Here is a 13,007-nt window from a genome sequence, read left to right as displayed (position 1 = left end):
GTTTTACTGTACCCTGCACTATTGGAGACTGTTATTTTGATAAAGCTTTGTGTGATTTGGGTGTAAGTATTAATCTAATGCCTCTTTCTATTTTAGGAAACTCGGCCTGGGAGAAGCAAAAGCCACAACAGTGACATTGCAGTTAGCAGATAGATCCCTTACACATCCAAGAGGAATCATTGAAGACGTGCTGGTAAAAGTGGAGAAGTTCATATTTCCAGCTGATTTTCTTATCTTGGACATGGAAGAAGATAAAGATGTTCCACTCATTTTGGGGTGACCTTTCTTAGCCACTGGGAGAGCAATTGTAGATGTTCAGAAGGGGCAGCTGATATTAAGGCTTGGTGACGAGCAAATCTCATTTAACGTGTTCAAGGCAATGAAATTCCCTACTGAGGCAGACAGTTGTTTCCAGATTGATGTAGTCGACCGAATAGTTCAAGACACATTTCGGCTACATCATCCTTCCGATGCATATGAGGCATGCATTGCACATTCACAATCCACCCATTCTGAATCAAGTGAGATTGAGACATGTGCTCGGTTTTTGGAGAGTAACCAGCCATATATGCGCAGACGCTACTATGAAGAGCTGGGAACTAGAACTGCAAAATCAGTGCCATCTATTGTGAAATCGCCCAAATTGGAACTCAAACAACTGCCACCACATCTTCGATATGCGTACTTGGGGGAATCTTCTACACTAGTTATTATTTCAAACACTGTCAGTGAGGTAGAGGAAGAGAAACTATTTCGGGTGTTAAGGGAGAATAAAACAGCTATTGGATGGTCGATTGCAGATATAAAGGGGATCAGTCCATCTATATGCATGCATAAGATACTCATGGAGGAAAAATTTAAACCAAGCATTGATGGGCAGCGGAGATTGAGCCCACACACGAAGGAAGTGGTTAGAGCTGAGGTATTGAAGTTGCTCGATGCAGGCATTATTTATCCAATATCAGATAGTGCATGGATCAGTGCAGTGCAAGTTGTTCCCAAGAAAGGAGGAATCACAGTGATAGAAAATGAAAGAAATGAGTTGATTCCTACACGGACAGTGACTGGATGGAGAGTGTGCATTAACTCAGCTACTCGAAAGGATCACTTTTCATTACCGTTCATTGATCAGATGTTGGAGAGATTAGCAGGGCATTCGTACTACTGTTTCCTAGATGGGTACTCCGGGTATAATCAGATTCCAGTGGCACCAGACGATCAGGAGAAGACCACTTTCACATGCCCCTACGGCACCTTTGCATACAGAAGGATGCCATTTGGATTATGCAACGCTCCCGCTACCTTTCAGCGCTGCATGATGGCTATTTTCTCAGACATGATTGAGAAATTCATCGAGGTATTCATGGATGACTTCTCTGTGTTTGGATCTTCATTTGATGAGTGCCTGGAGCATCTAAGTCTTGTGCTACAACGGTGTACAGAGACCAACTTGGTGTTGAATTGGAAGAAATGTCACTTTATGGTGCAAGAAGGCATCGTACTAGGGCACAAAATTTCAGCAAAGGGTATTGAAGTAGACAGGGCAAAGATTCAGGTGATCGAGAATCTACCACCACCTACCTCAGTGAAGGGTGTTCGCAGTTTTCTTGGGCACGCTGGATTCTACAGAACGTTTATCAAGGATTTTTCAAAAATTACCAAACCTCTGTGTTGTTTACTGATGAAGGAGTCCACATTTGAGTTTAATGATGAGTGTCTGCAGGCCTTTAACGCTTTGAAAGAGAAGTTGACTTCAACACCTGTAATTATCACATCGGATTGGAATCTGCCATTTGAATTAATGTGTGACGCCAGTGATTATGCTGTGGGAGCCATGTTGGGTCAACGAAGGAATAAGGTATTTCACGTGATCTACTATGCAAGTAAGACTTTGAACGATGCTCAGTTAAATTATGCCACTACGGAGAAAGAGCTTCTTCCTATAGTCTATGCGTTTGACAAATTTCGATCATACCTTGTGGGGTCGAAGGTCATAGTCTACACAGATCATGCCGCCATCAGATACTTGATGGAGAAGAAGGATGCTAAGCCACGCCTCATCCGTTGGATATTACTACTTTAAGAGTTTGACCTGGAAATCAAGGATAAGAAAGGCAGTGAAAACGTGGTAGCGGACCACCTATCTCGACTTGAGGACACAGAACAGGAAGAGACAGTGGAAATAAACGAGATCTTCCCAGATGAGCAGATCTTTGGTGTGATGGAAACACCCTGGTATGTAGATATAGTTAACTATTTAGCCAGGTCTATCATACCGCCAGATTACTCAAGTCACCAGAAGAAGAAATTCTTCGCGAAATTGAAGTACTACTTTTGGGAAGACCCCATTCTCTACAGGCGGGGGGCTGATCAAATCGTTCGACATTGTGTACCAGAGGAAGAGGTGCCTTTGATATTAGAGAACTGTTACTCATCAATATATGCAGGGCATTTAGGTGCTTCTAAGACAGTGGCGAAAATTCTCCAATCAGATTTTTACTGGCCCACACTCTTTAAGGACGCGTTTGAATTTGTAAAGAGGTGTGACCGATGTCAGCGCACGGGTAACATCTCTAGAAGAAATGAGATGCCTTTGAGTGGTATCTTGGAGGTGGAATTATTTGATGTATGGGGGATCGATTTCATGGGGCCATTCTCACCATCTTTTTCAAATCAATACATTTTAGTGGCGGTGGACTATGTTTCGAAGTGGGTTGAAGCGATTGCATTGCCTACAAATGATGGAAAAGTGGTGATTGAGTTTGTGAAGAATATTTTCACCCGATTTGGGACACCGAGAGCCATAATCAGTGACGGGGGCACACATTTCTGCAATCGTCAGTTCGAGCAGTTGTTATCAAAATATGGCATCAAGCACCGCATAGCCACCGCATATCATCCCCAAACCAGCGGACAGGTCGAAGTATCCAATAGGCAATTGAAGCGTATTCTGGAAGTCACAGTTAACTCATCACGAAAGGATTGGTCAAAGAAACTGGATGATGCCTTGTGGGCCTACAGGACGGCATTCAAGACTCCTATAGGAATGTCTCCATATCGACTGGTTTTTGGGAAAGCATGCCATCTACCTCTCGAGATCGAACATCATGCTTACTGGGCAATGAAGAAGTTGAACTTGGATTTGAAGGCTGCAGGTGAAAAACGGCTGTTACAACTGAATGAACTTGATGAACTCAGAATAGAAGCCTATGAGAACTCAAAGATCTACAAAGAGCGCACCAAGAAATGGCACGACATGCATATCCAGAGGCGTGACTTTAAGGTGGGGGAGAAAGTGTTACTGTATAACTCCAGGCTTAAGCTGTTTCCAGGAAAATTGAGATCGAGATGGTCTGGTCCATATACCATTACACAAGTATTTCCACATGGGGCAATTGAGATCACTCACGACAGCAAGGAGACATTCAAAGTCAATGGACAGCGGTTGAAGCACTATTGGGGCGGTGATTTCTCAAAGGACAAGTCTACCGTCCAACTTGGATCACCAGAATGACGCATTACGGTAAAGTCGAGCTATCGACTATAACATAGCACTGAGTGGGAGGCAACCCACTGTATCCTTTAATTTATTTTATTGCATTGCATTAGTTTAGGAATTTGTTTGATTTTAGTTTGTTTCGTAGGTCATCGATCATATTTTGCATGATAGCCTAGGCATTTCACGTTTAATGTTGCATGAATCGAGCGTTAGGAAGTGTGTTGGGTGTTCGAGTGTATGTCGCGCATTCCGATGTGCGAAGATGTTCGTTTTGGTTAAGATTTCAGAATGCGGGTAAATATTTTTGAAAAATCGATTTTGGTGCCAAGTTTTCGATAAGTATATTCCTTTTTCAAGTCAAAATTTTCAATTTTTTTTTTTTCGGAATATAGCGGAGTAAGTCCAAATTTTTAAGTGAAAAATTGATTTTGGGGGAATTTAAATTCTAAGTTATGTTTTTTTTTAAAAAAAAAAAATTTGGACAAAAATGGCACTCTTTTTATTTTTTTATTTTATTTTATTTCTAAAAAAAATTAAAAATTTGAAACCCGGTTTGGTCTATGCGGTCGCATAAACCTTAACCGAAAGCAAAAAGGGGGCTTTCGTTTGCACTATGCGACCGCATAGTGTTTCGCATAGTGTAGTGGTCACGGGTTTTAACCCGTGACAACACCATTTCTCCCCAAAATTTCCCTCCCCCCCCTCTCTCTCACACTCGAGACATACACTTCACACACTTCACACACCATCACACTTGCACACCACACACATATCACTCCTCACTAGCACCCACTTCACACATTCACAATTCAAGCACCAAATTTGGATTGGACTATAAATTGAGTTCAACATTTCATTTAACAAGAAAATTGAAAATACAAGGTATGTTCTTCTAATCCCTAATTTCGAGCTTCATTCTTACATTCTCTTTCAATGTGTGGACTTAGTTAGAATGTATTGTGGTAGATTGGTGTACTATTGTGAATTTGGGGAACTTTCATGGTAGTGTATGTAAGAATTAGGAAGTAATTCACATTGTACACCAAGTGTTCGACGAAATGCCACATTAACGCATGTTTTGATTTTTTTGGACTTTTCACTTATGTAATAGTTTACATCGTTATTGTGTAGCGTTTTTGTCGAAAAATCATGTGATATTTCAATTGAAAACATTACCTTAACATTTGAATTGACAAAGGCATTTCATGGTTCAACATATCCACTCACGTCACTACCTTCGTCCCTATGTTTTCTAATGCAAACGACCTCCGATTAGGGTGAAATTTGGATATATGCTAGATATCATTATGTACTTTCACATGTCCAAAACTTGCTTGGGAAAATTTGGATATTTCTCGGTGATGCCCGGGGCCGAACTTGGTCACTTGGTCATGGGTAAAAATTTTTAGAAATGCATGTTCGAGCCAAAATTTTGAGTTTTCCATACTTATGCAATGCTAGAGTTATATTGATGATTCATGTTATGAAACATTGCATAAACACACGTAAATGTGCATATTGAAGAAAGTTTGGGAGATTATGAATTCAAAGTTTATTCATGCCGATTTTTTTCTACACCAAGTGAGTGATATTGTGTATTTCCTTTTGCAGGATGCCTCCTAAACAAAGTTCAAAGGGAAAAGAGAAAGTTGACTCATCATCTGGAACAGCCCGAACAAGGGAACCCGAAGGGGGTGTCAGACGATTCCTATCATCAGATACGGCAGCCCAATACGCCAATGTTGTGCGTGATTGGGCAATCATTCCTGAGAGGCCAGTAAAGTTAGAAGACTTTCCTAACTTTGAATTGACATATCTTATTCACAATTGTGGTTGGGAAAAGGTTATAGAAAGACCTCATCCGGTGTATGAGAATCTAGCAAAGGAGTTTTATGCAAATTTCAACACAGAAATCGACATTCCCGGATCGGAGCACTTACATCAAACATGGGTTAGGGGCAAATGGATTATGTTCTCACCGGAGGTAATCCATGACTACTATCAGTTATCTTGGAACAATGTGGTCTCTATCCCAGAGGACTTCAACTGGAATGAGGTTGCAGAGGTATTGTTGGGACGTGAAAACGCTTGGCCTCTACCTACAGCAGACTGGCATCAGATAGATCTCACCCCATCCATAGCAATTTTATGATTATTCATGTGCCATAACATCGAGCCTATATCCCACAAAACAACATTTACAAATCCAAGGGCCGGATTCATATACCATTTGGTTAGAGGGAACAAGATTGATCTAGCCACGTACATCTACAACCAAATTCATGGTGCAGGCACTTGGGGTGATAGGCACTACTCACTAATTTTTCCCAGTCTGATAAGTGGAATATGTAGAGCAGCAGGGATACAAATCCAACCTGGGGAAGCACCAGAAAAGCCAAGCCCCTTTATCAAGCAATCCACACTAGAGGCCCAAGACCGAGCAAGACTGAAGCACCAATAGAAATTAGAAAACGCACGACGACGACGGCAATTGAATGAGGAAGGTCAAGCAGATGCAGACCTTGACATGCCTCAAATTCCTCCACCACCACCCCAGGTTGATATGGACAATCAGGTTTTGAGGCAGATATTCGCCACCACCACTGGAACTAGCCGGGACATACAACATCTCCAGCAGAGTTTCGAGACCATGACTACCACTGTTGACAAAGTGCAGAGAGACCTCTACTCTTCCCGGGACTACACAAGGGGTGCGTTGAATGAAGCCATAGCGGCACGGTGGGAAGTGGAGACCATGAATGGTAGGTTCAACATGTATGCTTGGAGAATGGATGGCATTCAGTGGCGAGTGAACAAAACCTGGGATCGATTGGGAAGTATGGAGAATAGGCTTCAATCCATTCAGGCAGAGCAAGCGTAGCAGACAGAGTTGATGAGACAAATCCTATCTCGCCTTCCATCTCCTCCTGAAGATCATGCTGCGGGTCCCAGCTACACACCACGACCACCACTTTGATCAGGGGAGTGTTGTTTACCTCTATTTGCCAAGTTGTGTTTATATTTTTAAATTATGCTTTTCTAACTTTACATTTACATTGAGCACAATGTACTGTATAAGTTTGGAGGATGGTAGCATAATTTTCAAACAAATATTCGGCATGTAGTTGATATGCATTTTCACAATCAATCATTAAATTGACTACCTTTTTGCATGATGCATGCGTGATGAATGAGTGTTGATTTTACTTTTGCATGCTTGTGTGGGTTTGGTAGCCTTGCCGGCTATGATGTGATTATTAGACAGGTGTAAAATAGAACTGTGGATATAGTACAGGATTTAATTAGCTGATACTTATTGATGCAATGCTTGACATTCTTTTGCACGCCACTCATGTTTTCATGTTATGTTATTGAATGGGATTGTTGGAGTAAAATATGAGAAACCTAGGTTAACCCTCTATATCATTAACCCGTTAAATCACCATAAGATAGTTTGGAGATGGTTGAGCCACTATAGGTAAACATGGAGATAAGTAGAGGCTCAGTGCATGAATTTATATTGTGTGGATTGCCTAGACCCAGAAGGTGAGAAATAGGTGAAAGCTTTAAGTTGAGGATGGTTGTTGATATCAAATGTCTATAAAAAAAAAAAAAAACAAGAAAAGGGCATAAAATAAACATGGGAAAATCATCACTTCTCTCAAAAGCCTTTATGACTCGAGCAAGTAAGTCTGTTAGGGTTTAAAACCTGATATCCTAAAGCCAACTAGTTTGGGAATTATCGGCCTAAAGCTCGTTACAGGGGTCATATAGAAAGCAAGATAAAGAAGAAGTTGACAAAAATTCATCTTATTGAGCCTTTATAACTTGGGTGAATAAGGCTGCAAGGGTTTAAAACCTGGTACCCTAAGACCAACTGGTTTGGGAGTCATCGCCTAAAAACCCGCTACACGGGTTATATAGAAAGCAAATGAGAAGATGACACGAAAAAAAGGGGGCCCTTGTTGAACATTTGGTTGATATAACTTTAACCTTGATGCGAGGTAAGTAGCGTAGTTTGAGCCTAAAGGTTGAAACAATCAAATTAAAGAGAGTCTCTACTTGTTGATATGTATACTTGTAAGGGTAAGATCTATCCAAACTAAGAGAGGGTAAGGATTATAGTTGTTAAACTCCTAACCTTAGAACACACCCCAAGATAATTGAGTGAAAAGAATAAGTTTTGGGGATTTGTGTATCTCTCGAGTGATGTAAGGATAAATTTGACCATTATGGGTTGGGAACAAACCATTCATAAGCTTGATATGTTGGCATGAGTTCACACACACACGTTGAGTATTGCATTTGATGAGTAAAGGTTAATTTTATTCTTGCAATATTGATATTGTTCTATTGCATTGCTAAGTTCCAATCCTGAGACACGGCAAGCTACTAAGCCATGTTTGTTTAACTTTGAGTCACTACATTGTTTGAGGACAAACAATAGTTTAAGTTTGGGGGATTTGATAAGTGTGTTTTTACACACCTATTTGGTTCACAAACATGACTTAAACATGGATAAAATGGTTGAATTGTGACTTAATCCAGTTAAATTCATGCATTGTAGGTAATTCAATGGAAATTGTGAAATTCAGGAGAAAAGAGCCGAAGAAGGACCAAAATGCAACAATTTGATAGTTCGAGGACCAACAGTGCAATTATTGAGAAGTTGAGCTAAATGCAGAACGAAAGTAAAAATATGCCGAGTATGAGCTCAATGACAAAGCAAAACAAGTGGAGGAAGAAAGAATGGAAGATGGACTAAAATGAAGATAATTGAAAGTTGGAGGACTAAAGTGCAAATACTCAAAAAATGTGCTGAATGAGTGGCATAATATTTGAAAGTGTCGATCATCAATTGGAAGATAAGAATTGTTGAAAAGATGAAGAAATCGAAGAAAGAAGGCAAGAGAAGCAACAAATAAGTTCAGGGACCAAATTGCACAAACCACATAGATGGCTACTTCTATGCGACCGCATAGTGTAACCTTCTATGCGGTCGCATAGAAGGTTTCAGGGATTTCAATGAGCCAAAAAAATGATCTATGCGACCGCATAGATCCCTTCTATGCAGTCGCATAGTTAGGCAAGAAACTTGATTTTGGATTCAATTTCGCACGGGTTCGAGACGGGATTGAAGATTATACACACGGATTGAAGAAATTCCATACGAGTGTATTCTTATTATCTTTTAATTTCGTTTTTCAATTTCTTGATTTTGTAATGATGATTATAGGCTAGGATTTTTGTTCATTAGGAATTTGATGAACCTTTTGATGATTTAAATTTCCATTATTTCATTAATTCAACAATAGTTTCGATTGGACAAATGTTTGATTTATATGATTTGAATGCTTCCATAATTATTTGGCCAATTGTTATGTGATTGTAGATGATTTGTTCTTTGCATTCGAAAGAAGGGGAATAAATTTATATATCGAGAGAGTATATTGGATAGGTTTAGGAACATTGAATTGGCATTTTGTTCCATCGATTCGTTGAATTTGTGAAATTAGGTTTTTTAATAGTCAATTGGGGATTCGAGTTCTTAATGATTTCATTTCGATTCATTTCAATACATTAGTTCTAAAATTACATATTTACATTTCAATTGCGTGTTTATTTCATTTGATTAGTGAAATTTTGAAATTAGGGTTTCCAATTTTGAAATTAGGGTTTTCTTTGCAATTAGGGTTTCAAATGGGGGATTTCTTCCAAAATTAGGGCTTTTCACATTTAAATCAAATTTTCATTCAATTAGATTCGGTTAAGGTCACATTAGTCTAATTAGAGCTAATTCAATCCTCGTGGGAACGATACTTGGACTCATAGTCCATTTTACTACTTGTGAACGAACCGTACACTTGCGGTGGGTTTTAAAATCGAAAAGAAATATTTTCGTGAACAGAGATTGCTAAATTAAAATAGGAATATTGATTCATCTTTTGTGGAATTGTGTGTCAAATTTGTATAAATAACTATTGAACGAGTATTACTTGGGGATTTGTGATCCTAGTGATTTAGAACATTCATTAATTCTATAAAATTTTAGTTAAATTGCATCCAAGTTACTTTGAACTTAGTATAATCCTTAGTCCATAATTGCATCAACGATTACATTTTGTTAGTTAAATTACAAAAACGCAATTTGCTTGTTGTGTTTCGGTTAAGGTTATATTAGATTAATTTGAACTAACTCAATTCTCGTAGGATCGATATTTGGACTTATAGTCCATTTTACTAATTGTTAACGAACCGTACACTTGCGGTGGGTTTTGATTCGAAACAAATAATTTCGTGAACAAGTTTTTGGCGCCGTTGTCGGGGATTGAAATTTAGTTCTAATTTTATCTTTTGTGACACTAACTCGAACTTATCTACATTAGTAGTAGTTCGTTTACTAGGTTTAGTTTATTAATACTTCAATTTAATTTTGTATTGATTTTGCAGTCGTAGGGCTTGTATGCAAGAAGCACCTGATCAAGATTTGATTCCCATAGATCCAGAGATCGAACGCACATTCCGTCATAGGCAAGAGCGGCATAACAAATGGATAACGAGCAAAATCGATCGGCAATTCCACTCAACGAAGGCATGGCAGTTGAAGATGTGGGAATACAGTACTCGGGGACTTCATGGCTTTGTTGGTGGTCCAAAGTTAATTTAGCATTGTGTATCCTCCATGTGGACTATCGAACTTCCAGCTGAAAACAAATGTGATTCAACTGTTTTAAAATGGGCATCAATACCACGGGATGGCTAGTGAAAACCCACATACACACATATCCCTATTTTTGGATATGTGCCAACACTTCAGGTACCAGGGTATCTCGGATGATGTTATAAGACTGCGGTTGTTTCCATACACCTTGCGGGATAAGGCACTTGAATGGCTAGATTCGCTTCCCGTTGCAAGCATCACCACTTGGAACGAGCTAGCCCACAAATTCTGCACCAAGTTCTTCTCGCCAGCAAGGGTAGCCAAAATGCGGCATGATATCTCTATTTTCAACCAAGGTGAGTCCGATTCCTTTGAAGAGGCATGGAATCGTTTCAAGAATCTGTTGAGGAAGTGCTCGCAACATGGTTTTGACAAGAAGACATAGATCCGATTTTTCTACACTGGACTACTTTCATCCTTCCAAAGCATGGGGGATTCCTCATCTGACGGGTCTATCTCCACGAGAACAATTGATGGAGCATGGGAGCTATTTGAGAGAATGGCAACAACTCCAGCCATGTGGTCTACAGATCGAGTGGTTCAGAAGAGATCGCCAGGGGTTTATGAAGTAGATACTTATTCTGCACTATCTGTAAAGATAGACTCTTTGTTCCATAAGGTTGAGAGCATTTCACAGACCGCCACTGCTAAACAAGTCAATAAGCCGAGTTGTGAAGAATGTGGAGCAGACCACAATACTGTCAATTGTCCAATTCTCGCACAAGGGGTTGAACATGCAAATTTTGTGCAATGGGGTCAACGCCAACAAAACAATCCACATTCGGAAACCTTCAATCAGGGCTCAAGAAAATATCCAAACTTCTCGTGGAGCAATCAGAAATCAAACAGACCACAAGGTCAATATCAGCAGCAGGATAAAAAGCCACCATTGGAAGAGATGTTTGAAAAGTTTATGGTAACAACCAACCAGTACATGGAAGCCAACAATCAGTTTATGCGAAAGACAGATGCAACTTTTCAAGACTAGAGTGCAGCAATAAAAAATTTGGAAATACAAATGGGACAGATGACAATCTCCATTACGGGTAGAGCACTAGGAAATTTGCCTCGCAACACTGAATTCAGCCCTAAGGAGCACGCACAGACTATAACAACCAGAAGTAGAGTACAACTACCGGAGATACATGTCAAAAGATCGGTAGCTAGCAAGGAATCAGCACCAACCTCGGATGATGAAATTGTGGAACAAACTGAACAAACAACAGGGAATGTGGTCAAGGAGAATTCTAATACATCACTGGATGCCATTCCTATCAACCCTCATGAGCCTCCTATTTCGTTTCCGCAGAGATTGAAAAAGCACAAATTGGATTAGCAATACAGTAAATTTCTTGAAGTCTTCAAGAAACTATATATCAACATTCCATTTGCCGAAGCACTTGTTCAGATGCCAATTTATGCAAAATTCCTGAAGGATATCCTCTCCAACAAGTGAAAAATAGAAGACACGAAACAGTGATGCTAACTGAGGAGTGTAGTGCCAGAATCAAGAGAAAGTTGCCTCATAAACTAAAGGATTCAGAGAGTTTTACTGTACTTTGCACTATTGAAAATTGTCATTTTGATAAAGCATTGTGTGATTTAGGTGTAAGTATTAATTTAATGTCTCTCTCTGTTTTCAGGAAACTCGACTTGGGAGAAGCTAAGGCCACAACGGTTACATTACAGTTAGCAGATAGATCCCTTACACATTCAAGAGGGATCATTGAAGACGTATTGGTCAAAGTGGAGAAGTTCATATTTCCAGCTGATTTCCTTATCTTGGATATGGAGGAAGATAAGGATATTCCACTTATATTGGGGCGACCTTTCCTAGCTACTGGAAGAGCGATTGTTGATGTTCAGAAAGGGCAGCTTATATTGAGGCTTGACGAAGAGCAAATCTCGTTCAACGTGTTCAAGGCAATGAGATTCTTGACTGAGTCAGACAGCTATTTCCAGATTGATGTAATTGACAGAATAATTCAAGATACATTTCGGCTACATCATCCTTCCGATGCTTACGAGGCGTGCATTGCACATTCTCAATCCACTCACACTGATTCGAGTGAGATTGTTTATGTGCACAATTTTTGGAAACTAATCCGCCATACATGTGCAGACGCTACTTCGAAGAACTGGGAACCAGGACTACACAGTCAGTGCCATCTATTCAGTAACCTCCCAAATTGGAACTCAAGCAACTGCCACCACACCTGAGATATGCTTATATGGGGGGAATCTTCTACACTTTCGATTATTATATCAAGTACTGTCAGTGAGGTGGAGGAAGAGAAACTATTTCGGGCGCTAAGGGAAAACAAAACAGCCATTGGATGGTCGATTGCAGATATCAAGGGGATCAATCCATCGCTATGCATACACAAAATACTCATGGAGGAAAAATTCAAACCAAGCATTGATGGTCAGCGGAGGTTGAATTCACCATGAAGGAAGTGGTTAGGGCTGAGGTATTGAAGCTGCTCGACGCAAGCATCATCTATCCAATATCTGATAGTACTTGGATCAGTGCAGTACAAGTTGTTCCCAAGAAAGGAGATATCACAGTGATAGAAAACGAGAAAAACGAGTTAATTCCTACACGGACTGTGACTGGATGGAGAGTTTGCATTGATTACTGCAAACTAAACGCCACTACTCGAAAGGATCACTTCCCACTATTGTTCATTGATCAGATGCTAGAAAGACTAGCTGGGCATTCACATTATTGTTTTCTGGATGGATATTCCGGGTATTGCTTGGGGATTCATGATCCTAATGAGTTAG

General features: G+C 39.9%; 1 pseudogene; it reads left to right on the top strand.

Moving 5' to 3' along the window:
* Positions 1 to 3,546, top strand: part of LOC111388710 — a 4,998-nt pseudogene extending 1,452 nt beyond the window's left edge.
* The last annotated feature ends 9,461 nt before the right edge of the window (positions 3,547 to 13,007 follow it).

This window comes from Olea europaea, unplaced genomic scaffold, assembly GCF_002742605.1.
Source record: "Olea europaea var. sylvestris unplaced genomic scaffold, O_europaea_v1 scaffold524, whole genome shotgun sequence".
In the NCBI taxonomy this organism is placed as follows: domain Eukaryota; kingdom Viridiplantae; phylum Streptophyta; class Magnoliopsida; order Lamiales; family Oleaceae; genus Olea; species Olea europaea.
The sequence above is the reverse complement of the archived record's forward strand: the minus strand, read 5'-3'. Positions and strand labels throughout refer to the sequence as shown.